General features: G+C 45.0%; 1 protein-coding gene across 2 annotated transcripts in view; it reads right to left on the bottom strand.

Moving 5' to 3' along the window:
• Window positions 1-9,926, bottom strand: part of MRTFB (myocardin related transcription factor B) — a 210,559-nt gene extending 200,633 nt beyond the window's left edge. For both annotated transcript variants that reach the window (XR_013814782.1, XM_079794277.1), the window contains exon 1: window positions 9,868-9,926. The gene's annotated coding sequence lies outside the window, so the exon portion shown is untranslated. The remainder of the gene's footprint in view (window positions 1-9,867) is intronic.
• Window positions 9,927-12,420: the final 2,494 nt, after the last annotated feature.

Here is a 12,420-nt window from a genome sequence, read left to right as displayed (position 1 = left end):
AACAAAATGAAAGTTACTAAAATGGGATTGTTGGGAAGGAAAGTTGAGACATGCAAGTATAATTAAATAACTTTTCATAAAAATTTCAAGGAGCTACATAAATGACTATACTATTGAACAAATTGTCTTAAAGGACTGAAGCAGGTGAAAAGTTGGGTTGCAAGACTCAGAACACCTGCATTGAATCCCAGCTCTCCACTTCCTAGCTTGTGTAATCTTCAGCAAGTCTCCAAGCCTCTGTGTGCTTCATTTTCCCCATCCTATCTAATAAAAGCGTTGTATACAAATTGTCCCCTCCACCAGGAGTTCTTCTGGGAGTTTGACCAGGGGACAGGGCCTGCCATGCACTGGGCCTCTAGTATGTATATAACAATACCCAACTCAGAATTGTGGAGGATTATATGAGGTAATCCATATCAAGACTTTATAACAGTTTCTGGAATGTAACAAATGTTCAATAAATGTTAATTATTGCTTTTATTATTATACTAGAGGCCCAGTGCACAAATTCGTGCACGAGTGGGGTCTGGCCAGTCCGGCCCCAATGGGGGCGGATCGGGGCGGATCGGGGCCAGGCCTGTTGGAAGAGATGGCGGGAGGTTGGCCGGCCATCCCGCCTGATCAGAGCCCAATCAGGGCCAGGCCGGCTGGGGGGAGAGGCTGAGGGCAATTGGCCAGCAGGCCCCGCCCCTGATTGGGGTGGGGAGCTGATTGGGGCAGGGGCCATGGGAGGTTGGCCGGCCAGCCCCACCCCCAATTGGTGTTGGGGGAGCCAATCTGGGGTGGAGCTGGCTGGAGGGAGGGGCCGCAGGCTAATCGGGGTGGTGGGGCTGATCGGGGATAGGGCCAGCCATGGGGAGGGGCTATGGGCAGTGGGCCGGCCGGCCCTGCCTCTGAATGGTGTGGGTGGAGCCGATTGGGGGCCAGCGGCCTGGGGAAGGGGCATGGGTGGTTGGCCGCCTGGCCCTGCCCCTGATCAGAGTGGGGGGACCGATCAGGGGCAGAGCTGACTAGGGGGAGGGGCTGCAGGAGGTTGGCTGGCCGGCCCCACCCCCAATTGGGGTAAAGGGGGCGATCTGGGGCGGGGCTGGCCGGAAGGAGGGGCCGAGGGGGAGTTGGCCGGCTGGCCCCACCCCCTGATCAGTCTGATTTGCTGGCCGCAGTGGGTGTCATAGCAACCAGTTGTTCTGGTTGTTACAGCGTTCCAGTCACTGGCTTTTTATATATATAGATATTTTTGTATAATAAAAATCTGTACAGACATTACTTTATTATTGACAAATGGCATAATCTTGTCTTCAAGGGGTTTACAGGGTACTTGGAGAGAGATAAGAGTTACCCAGACACATAAGACAAAAGAAAGATCAACGTCAATTATTATTCATTTATTTAACAAATCTCAGACTGTTCACTGTCAGGTATTTTGCTAGGCATTCTTTGGTGGAAAGGATGGACATAGTTTCTCTCCTCACAGTTTCTAGCCTATCCAGGGCCATGCTATAGGACCGATGAGCTACACGAGGAGAAAGATGCTGTTTTTTACTGATATGAGGCGGTATTTTTCTGAACTGGTAGAACTAGATAGCAGAACATTCATGATAGGAAATACAGGATGTCTGGGTAGCCTCATTGTCAGGGTGCATCCAAGAGGGCAATAAGTAATGAGGATAGAAAGCAAGGAGAATCTCATGCTGGTCTGAGTCTGTTCTCTGTTCTTAAGTATGTTGATTATCCTGCTCAAATTGAACCACTTCAATTTTAAAATATTTTATTTGTTATAATTTCAATTTGAATACATTTTTATTGTTTTTCTTCATGGTTTCGTTTTTTTGTGTTTTAAATGTGAGAGGAGTAAGAGTAGGAAAAAGGAAAAAAGAACAAAATTTCAACCCACATTGGAAGTGGAATTACATGATGAGCTTTACGTTTTCTTTTTTAATTCTCTCAACTTTCTAACAAAGACAAAATTGCTCCTTTTACAGATTAAGAAACTGAGGCTCTGAGTAGTCAAATCGATCCCCAGATGTCCACAGAACTAATAAATGCAGACACAAAATTAATCTGCAAGCTTGACTCCCAAGTCTTTCCTTTTCTTAGGCAAAAATATATAAGGGATTTTGCAGAATGTAAAGTCTGTTAAAAAATGACTTAAAACTTCAGGGGCTACCAATTTCTGTACTTACACAGAAATAAATAGCCTTCATATACACAGTCACAACCATTTAGAAAAGAGAAAGGAAGAGATGATTGTACTTACAAAAACAATAAAAAGATAAAATAGTTAAGATGAATTTAACAAGAAATGGGCAAAACCTATATGAGAAAATCTTTAAAAGCTTCAGAAGGATTCGAAGTAAAATCAAATGAAAAAATATACAATGTCTTTGGATAGGAAACTTCAACACCAGAAAAATATCAATTCTCCCTATGTTAGTTTATAAATTTAACATGATCTCAATTTTTAAACGAGTTTCCCCCCACCAGAACAAGACAAAATGATTCTAAAGTTCACATGGAAAAATAAACAAGCAAGAACTGCCAGGAAAATGAAGGGAAACTAGCTTTATGAAATATCAAAACATTTTATAAAACCAATAACATATACTGGTGTATGAATAGAAAGACTAAAGGAATAGAACAGGAGTTGAGAGATGTGCCCCAATACATCCGGAGTTCAGGATACAATAAAGGTGCATTGTATTCTGAAATAAATGGATAAGGTAACTGGTAGGCATATTGAAAAAGACAAAGCTGAATCTATACATCACCCCTGAATGCCACAATAAATTCTACGTGGATAAAAATTTAACTTAAAAATAAAACCATAAATGTATTAAAAGAAAACAATAGCAAATTCCAAATTCTTTTAGGCTTTTCTGTGACTTAATCCAGACACCAGAAAAAATTAATATTAACTACCTAAAACTTAAAGATACAACTTTTAAGCCTGCCCTATACCAAAATACATGAAAGTAAGTAAAAAAAACAAAACAAAACAAAAAAAATCACACATAAATGACAACTGGGGGTAATTGCAACTCACATCACAAAGGGCTAATCTCGCTAATTTACAAATAGAAATTGATTAGAGAAAAAGCAATCCAAAAGAAAAATGTGCAACGGGCAGGAACAGATAGTTCATAGAAAAAGAATTAGAAATAGCCTTTAAGTATATGAAAAGATATTCAGCCTCATTCATAATCAAAGCAATGCACATTAAAACTACACCTAGTTATCATTTTTCACCTATCAAACTGATATAAACTCCAAGGTTGAAGTCTGTTGGTGAGGCTATGAAGAAACAGGTGCTCTAATATTATTTAAGAAGGTTCAAAATGGTACAACCCTGAAGGAGGGCAGCATTTATCAAAATTATAATTGCATTGCTCACTGACCCAGCAATACTACTTCTGGAAAGATATCCTACATAGACACCTCACATATACAAAATGACATGTGTACAAGGTTATTCGAGCCAGGTTGTCTGTGATGTAAGAGACTATAAAAAACTCAAATATGCATCAGTGGGAGCTAGTTCAATAAACTATGGTACAGGCATACAATGGGATATTCTGAAGCTGTTAAATATTTGTTTTCCATACACTATTATGGTAAGATCCAAAAGGTATATTAACTAAAAAATACAAAGCAGCAGAATCATTTACAAAGTATGCTACATTTTATATAAAAAGGAGAAAGTAGATACTATTATACAGGTATTTGCTTCTATCTATACAAAGAAAAATAGACATCTATAGGAAACAAATAAAACAAGTTTTCTGCAGAGAGAAGGGGACAGGTTAGACTAAGAGTTGCTAGAGTCCTCAAAAAATATGAACATTTATGCAAAATGAATTTTAAAGTGTTAAAAGTATAGCTCATAGAAAGGAGAAAAAGAGAACTACCTATAAATCAGAGTCAAAATCCAACTATCATTAAAAGAAATTTTCCCTTGAAAATAGCTATTAATTAGAGGCCTGGTGCATGAAATTCGTGTACTGGGGCGTGGAAGGGATGGGAGGGGTGTCCCTCAGCCCAGCCTGCGCCCTCTTGCAATCTGGGTAGGCGGACATTCCTCTCGTAGTCCGGGACCCCTCGCTCTTTACCACCTGCCTGCTCATTGCTCCTTACCGCTCGGCAACCTGCTCAACGCTGCGGTGGAGGTGGGAGAGGCTCTCACCACCGCCACTGCACTCACCAGCCGTGAGCCTGGCTTCTGGCTGAGCGGCGCTCCCCCTGTGGGAGCACACTGACCACCAGGGGGCAGCTCCTGCATTGAGCGTCTGTCCCCTGGTGGTCAGTGTGCATCATAGTGACCAATCATTCTGGTCGTTCCACCATAATGGTTGCTTAGGCTTTTATTATATAGATAAGCAATTTTAGTGTGGACATCGCTAAAAATTATAAAAGATTACTAATTTTTTCTTCAACCAAGTTAAAGCATGTGACTATAATAATGTATGTTTTTAAAATCTATTTTATTGATTTCAGAGAGAAAGAGAGAGGGAGAGATGGGTAGAAACATCAATGATGAGAAAGAATCATTGATCGGCTGTCTCCTGCATGTCCCCCACTGGGGATTGAACCCGCAACCTGGGCATGTGCCCTTGACCAGAATCAAACCTGGGACCCTTCAGTCTGCAGGCCAACACTCTATCACTGAGCCAAACCAGCTAGGGCTATAATAATGTATTTAAAGGTTATTTCAAGGGGTGAGGAATTAGGAGAGAGAACAAGAAGGTACAATGGAAAGAATGCTTTAGTCTAATGGTTCTCAAAGTATGGTCTCTGGACCAGCAGCATCAGCATCAACTGAAAACTGTTGAAAATGCAAATTTTCTGAACTAGAAACTCTGAGAGCAGTAGGTAGCAATCCTTTTAATACACACTGAAGTTTGAGAGCCACTAATCTGGTCCAGTGCTTCCCACACAGTCACCTGCATCACTTGGAGGAGGATCGTATTAAAATGAAGATTCTGCTTCAGTAGGTCTGGGGTGGGCCCCAGAGTCTGAATTTCTACCAAGCCCAAGGATGCTGCTGGTTCAGGGCCCACATTTTGAGAAGAAAAGCTGAAGTCCACCTGTGGAAGAAGATAAGCAGTCTTCATGTGGTTGAGTTTCCTATGAAACCTGCCCTCACTATCAGACGGAAAAAAAAGTCCTTAGACAGGTTTCCTGGCTAAGAGATACCATGCAGCCTCCCATATAAATTCTGTACTTAACACTTAGTAAGTATATTTGCAAACATATTTCTTATTAAAATAATTATTATTAATTTTTGAAATCCTATTTAAGGATGTCCAACTTAAGAAAGCTTTCATTTATAAGTGGACCTATGAACCTTCCAGAATGATAAAAACAAAAATCATATTCATACATCTGCTGGTTATACTGTCTGATTAACTTTACTTCAAACACATTAACCAAACCACCATCTGCTCTCCATGAAAATCACCAAGCAGTCTGTTTCTCACATTTACAAATACTGACTCTCCATTTGTTTTACATGGGAATAATCTTTATAGGAATCTTCCAAGTAAAGAACTATGGTTTAGAAGGAAGGATCTAGACATGCTGTATAGCTTCATTTTGCAAGTCATCCCTTGATAGTTTTTGGTGTTAAACATAAACCAATGTGCTGAAATTTCTAAATATTCCCTATTTCACTGAATCTAAAATGCCATCTATTTTCAGACACCCTATTATTTTATGTACCGCTAAGAAAAGTTGCCAATTAAACATGCCAATTTTAAGATATCATTCCATCTTAGATATGCATCTTAAAACATCAATTAAATTGCTTAATTATAAATCTCAGTGGTATGTACATAATAAATCATTTTCATCCATATAAACATGGATTTTTGCCCATTCAACAATGTATCCCCCACGCCTAAAATCTGTAACAGTTTCCATATCTATGTAAGTCATATTATTTGGTTCAGTTCTGTACTGATGAATATAAAAAGTAGTAGCAATTTTATTTTAAAGTAGCAAAGGAAAAAAAGGGAGTGACCTCTTTTTATCCTGGAGTGTGATATTGCTTGCTCAAAGTAATAAAAATTAATTACTCTCAATTTAGGTAATTTTCCAATCCAAAAGTATTCAATGAATCTATCTCTAGTCAATTTAAAATATATCCTTCTATTTTGATAACAGTCTTTACTTACATGTTTGTTTCCATAGCACCTTTCAAAAGTCACAACCAATGAACAATAAACATCTTACAGCAAGAAGCAATTTATCCATTGAACAAAACGAAAAAATAAAATTGCTTTGTAATTTTAACAAGAGTCGAAGAAATTTATAATGTTACACTGTAGCTATATAATAGTCAGAGTTGAACTTTCTTAACTCCGTTTGCATTTTCCCCTAAACTTCATCACTGAGTTTCATGTGAAAAATCAATTTCTAACTAATCATACCAGGAGGACTAAGGACGTATATGATTACAGGTCATTTTAATTTTCACCTTTGTACACACCACATTTTCTAAATTCTCTAATATGGATATTAGTACATAGGAATGATGGTTATTTAAAAAGTGGTTATACAGTAATAATTAGTATTTTATTTAATTCAGGCCTTTTTAGTTATTTACACATATTGCTGTCACTTCACAACTCTATTCTAGTCTCAAACTCTTCAATTATTCAAGAGTTTAGTTGTCAACATTTCTAACAAGAATTTCCATTAAACAAAGCAAATTTTTCAGACCGAGGGACATAGGTACTAATCTTATCTCCCACCTGAAATTCTAGCATAATCAATGAAAGTGCCAGTAGCCAAGGGCCTGATTTTTGGGTATGTAAGACACGTCAGAAAGAAAAATTTTCCCAACAAAAATTGTTTGTGTAAGTTAAATTCTGCCTTTTTCTGTTATCTATCTATCTATCTATCTATCTATCTATATCTAAACTAATAAAAGAGTAAGATGCAAATTGACCAGACCTTTATGATACCCACCAGCCAATCAGGAGAATGCAAATTAACCCAACAAAGATGGCGGGTTAATTTTCATACGTAGGCACTGAGCGGCCGGGGGCGGGGCGGGACGCTTGGGTCATCACCATGGCGACGACGCAGGCTTTCCGCACCGCCCCAGCCACTCAGGGCCTCTGGGCAGCGTGGGAAGGCGGAAAGGCGGCTCCAGACCAGAGCGAAAAGGCAGCTCTAGCCGGAGCGAAGGTGGTGCCAGCAGCCAGAGGAAGGAAGGCCCATTCTTGCACGAATCTTCATGCATTGGGCCTCTAGTATGTGTGTGTGTATTTATATACCGTATTTTCCGGCGTATAAGACGACTGGGCATATAGAAGATTTTCCTGGGTTAAAAAGTCATCTTATACGCCGGAAAATATGGGGTGTGTGTGTGTGTGTGTGTGTATACACACACACACACACACCCCATATTTTATATATATATATGACAGCGACCAGAACGCTGTAACGCTATGACGCCCACTGTGGCCAGTGAACCGCCCGATTGCACCCCCCCTCCCCACCCACCCCACCCCTGATTGCCTCCCTACCCCAATAGGGGGCAGGGCCATCTGGCCAACCTCCTGCAGCCCCTCGCCCCAGCCAGCCCCTCCCCTGATTGCCCCCCACCCCAAAAGAAGGTGTGCCTGGCTGGCCAACCTCCTGCAGCCCCTCCTCCTGGCCGCCCCGCCCCCAATGGGCCCCCACCACCCTGATCAGCCTGCGGCCCCTCCCCCAAACCAGCTCCATCCCCTATCGGCCCCTGCCACACCAATCTGGGGTGGGGCTGGCCGGCCCACCACCCACAGCCCCTCCCCACAACCACCCTGTCCCCAATCGGCCCCCCACCCCAATCAAGGGCAGGGCCCACCGGCCAATCGCCCTTGGCCCCTCCCCCCAGCTGGCCTGGCCCAGATCCGGCCCAATCTGGGCAAGCTGGCCGCCTCCTCCTCCCAACAGGCCCGCCCCCATCCACCCTGATTGGGGCCAGGCCGGCCAGATCCCACCCATGCATGAATTCATGCACTGGACCTCTAGTAAAATTATAATTAAGGCTGTTCATTACAGTAGGTCCCACGGAGGCTAGTACTATCTCCTAAGAGACATGACCAGTTATCAAAGTGACTGGAGACACCGCTGTGTTTGGGGGCCAAGATGCATGGGGCAGACCCATGTAGTGAAGAGTCGTCCTGAGAATCTTTTAAATATCCAGCCAGATTAATCATGATAAAATGGCATCACTTTAGGACGTCACACTGAAAAGTTTTTATATTATGGAAAACCCAAAGTAATTTAGGAGAATATAGATAATGTGAAGAAAGTTGAGATAAAATCAGTGACCATTTTTCTCACATCACATATGACATTGTAATGTCATAGACTGAGCATATCTAAACTAGTAAGTGAGATACTGGCATTGAAGCCTTAAATTTCAATCTTGTTATTTTATTCATTATTATCAGTAAGCAGAAAGAATCCAGTATGTGTCTCGAAGCTTGTGACACAAAAGGTGCCATACAATGTAACTCGAAAATTTGGCAGTCACAGAAGGGTTATATTAATATTCTGTGTGTGTTGATTGTGATAGTCTGTAATTTATCTTGGCATTTTATCTCTAATGTAAGTTGTTTATTTATTATCATAAACGGTTTTTGCAACACTTAGGTGCCCTCTTCCCCCCACCCCCACCCAGCCCCACACGCACAGTGTCCATCTATATCTCTAGCCCTTCTTTTTCTTGTTAGAAATAGCTCCTAACATGTTTATCGCTCTTTGATCCTAATTCATTCATTGGAAGCAGGTGCAAACACCCAGGCACGTGCTCTCTTCTAACAGAGTATGTACTACAATGACATGGCAATGCATGTCCCACATTGCTCTCCTTTTAGATCTCCCTTGCATTTAAACTGGAGCATCATACCGATTATGTGTATTTCATGGTAAGTTTCATCCCGTGGCGGTAAAGTGGGCTTCATAAATGTTTGTGGCAAAGGGAAGGAGCCTTGGTTCTGAGCATCACTGCTCCACAGAGTGGAATCACATGCTTAACAAAAATCAAACTTAAAAAGTTTCCGCTGCCTAACTAAGACAAGTCCAGGGATCCCATATTCCAATTCCACTCGACCTGACACTCGCCGCTGCTCTAAGCCCACCTCTGTTCTCCCACAGGAACAAACAAGAGTTCTTAACCATTTCGGGATCAGGGACCCTTCGGGGAATTTGACAAAAGCCAAGGACCACCTCCCAAGTATTTCATGCACCATGCTGCATTCTATTTGGGAGGGTGGGGGTGGTAGGGGCTCCCAGACACACCCTCTGCAGCCCGATGGGGACCCGAGGATTATAACTCCAGCGGAAAGCCCCGCGAGTGGGGGCGGGGAAAGGGTGGGCGGCAGGGACGGGCGTGGGCGCTGGGGTCAGTGTGCCTGGTCTGAGCCCCCGTCCCACCCCTTCCCAGCAGTGTGACTTCGGGCAGGGAGCTTCCCCTCCCGGTGCAGCACCGGAGGGCACCCGCGCAAGTTCAGTGCCCAGCGTACGCGAAAGGCTCAAATGGTGTTGGCACTGCCAGCAGCACCGCGTCCTCGGCGCCACACCGCTGCCGGAGTGGGGGGTTTGGGGGGCTGAGGCGGACACCGTGGTCGCACCCGAGCAGGGTCCGGCTGCAGAGGGACCGACCCCGGGCGGCCCCGGCCAGGCCGCCCCGCCCCGTCCGCGCGGGTCCCGGGACGGGGCGGACCGGGCGGCTCCGCTGCAGCCGCGGGGCGAGCTGGGGCTGCCGCCCAGGACGCGGGCCGCCCGCCCGGCCCGTTCCCCCGTCGGACCCTCGGTCTCCGCCACTCTCACCCCCTCTTCGGCCCCCAACGGTCGCCACTACCGCCCGCAGCTCACCTCCCCGGCCGCTGCCGCTGCTGCTGCCGCCGCCGCTACCGCCGCCGCGCGCGATCTCGCGAGACTTCGCTCCCCTCGGGCTCCCCGGCGCTCCCCCGCCCTCCCGCGGCCAGCGCGCACGGACCCGGGCCTGGAATAGACGCGGCGCGCTCCCTATCAGCCGCCCCTAGCTTCGGGGTCTGGCCTAGCGGTGCTTAGCACCCTGCGCCCCAGCCGTGACATCCATCCCGCCCACCTCCGTGAAGGTGAAGCGTTAAAAGCCAGGTGCGAGACAGACGGCCGCCACACTCTCACCTGGCCGGCCGGTACGCGTGCGCATGCGCGCGCCTGTAGCCCTGGACCTGCGAGCCTTTGCAAAGGCTCTGGCCTGGGTGACAGTAATCCCAGCAGCTGGTCTGCCAGGGCATAGGTGTGCCCAGTGCTTTTACAACTCCCTTTGGGTCCTCGCAGCAGCCCCCAAAGAAATGGGTATTGCCATACTAGTACTCCCCATTCCAGAGAGGAAGAAACGGAGGCTTGGCAAGGTTAAGTCACTAGCTCCAGGACACAAGGCAGGAATTGGCATCTGGGGTTGTCTGACTCCCAAGCCAAAGCCCCATTTCCCCCCTCCATGACAAGCCCCCACAGGCCCTGTCCCTGCCCCCCTTCCGCTGAGAACGCTAGTCTCAGCACCAGTCTTTACTTCCCTCCCAAGGTTCACCCAGGTGAGAGCCCTAGGCGATTAGTTGCTACAGTCCCTCTGGTTTTTTGGAGCTGCTGTCAGGAAAACACTTCCCCCAAATCACACAACCTTCCTAAAAGCCTCCCTGTTCCAGACCCAAACAGCGCCCTGAAAACGATCTGAATATATTTTGTTCTATTTCCTCTCCAGACCAGTGACATTTTGATGATGGTAGAGAGCATAGTAGTTCTATGGGACACAGGACAGAGAACCAGAATGTATGTGATATTAGGCGGCATAGAGAACCATATGACTACTTCTTAAGGGTAAAACCGTAATATTATAAACAGTAGTTTCTCCATATCCAGGGTTTCGCTCTCTGCAGTTTCAGTTACCTGTGGTCAACCACAGTCCAAAAATATTAAATGGAAAATTCCAGAAATAAACAGTTCATAAGTTTTAAAGTGCAGGCCATTCTGACTAGTGTGATGAAATCTCGAGCCTTCCGTTCTGTCCAGACGGGGACATGAATCATCCCTCGGTCCAGCTATCCTTGCTTTATGTGCTCCCCTTCTGTTAGTCACTCAGTAGCTGCCTCTCTTATCTCATCAAATGCCTTAGGATCATAGTGCTTGTATTCAAGGAACCCTTTTTTTCATAGGTATGTATGTATAGGAAAAAACATAGTATAGATAAGAGGTCAGTACTATCCCAGGTGTAAAGCATCCACTGGGGGTCTTGGAACATGTTCCCCCCAAATACTATTATTGTCATTGTTTCTAAAGAAGAGGAACTAGCATTTATTGAGGGCATTTCAAGGTCACCACCAATAGTCTTCCAAGTGAAGTCATAGGAAAACGGAGACTCAGGGAGGTGAAGAAACTGGCCTAAGTTTCTGTAATGAGACAGGATTTGCACTTGGGCCTGAGTTCAGAGCTAACTACCGCCTTGCACCAAAGTCCCATGAGCTAGCATGAGCTAGTTGGGCTGGGCCAACAAGCTGTTGTAAAATCAAGAGCCTTGGAGGTTCTAGCTATCCCTTCACCATCAGGGCCTTACTCAGCCCCCCTGATAGTCACATCAATGTCAGCAAAAGTTGGCTTGCCCACCCTGCAAGCCTGCCCACTCCCTCCAGAAACAATGCCAGTCTCAAAGGTCGTAGGTGTCCCTCCATGGGCCAGCATCACTCAAACCACCCGGTCGAGGAAGTGAGAGAGGAAGGGAAATCACATCTGATGAGCAGCAGCAAGGTGTTAACTACTACTCCAGGTGCTATACATTGGTTAGCTCATTTAGTCCTCCCAACAGCCCCATGTGGATGGTAAATTGTACCCATTTTGAAGTTAAGAAAATCAAGGAACTAAGAGGAGAGAGAACTTGCCAAGGGTACACAGTTGGTAAGTGGGAGGGCTGGGGTTACACTTCAAGTCAGGCTATACCCCAAACCACGTACTTTGACCTCAGTGACCAACAAGGTTCTTCCCTGCTCCCAAAAACTTATGTCTTCATGAAGCTGAAAACCTAAAAATCCCCTGAGTTCAGGACTCCAGTCTGAGACACTGTATATTTTCCTCCAGGTAGAACATGCCTCAATATTCTCATCTAAAATAAGCTATAAGCCCAGCTGGTGTGGCTCAGTGGTAGGTCACTGGATCAATTCCTGGTCGGGCACATGCCCAGATTGCAGGCTTAATCCCCAGCAGGGGATGTGCAGGAGGCAACCGACAGATGATGTTTCTCTCTCATCGATGTTTCTATCCCTCTTCTTTCCACTCTCTCTAAAAATCAATTAAAAATAAATAAGGAAGGGGTTTCTAAATTCAAAATAATGTATCCTATTTCTGACTACTCCACGTTCCATCTGATATAGAGAGTTCTGTTTTTTAAAAAAG

The sequence above is a fragment of the Cnephaeus nilssonii genome (assembly GCF_951640355.1).
Source record: "Cnephaeus nilssonii genome assembly, chromosome: 2".
NCBI lineage: Eukaryota > Metazoa > Chordata > Mammalia > Chiroptera > Vespertilionidae > Cnephaeus > Cnephaeus nilssonii.
Note: the sequence above shows the minus strand (reverse complement) of the source record. Positions and strands in the feature narration are given on the sequence as shown.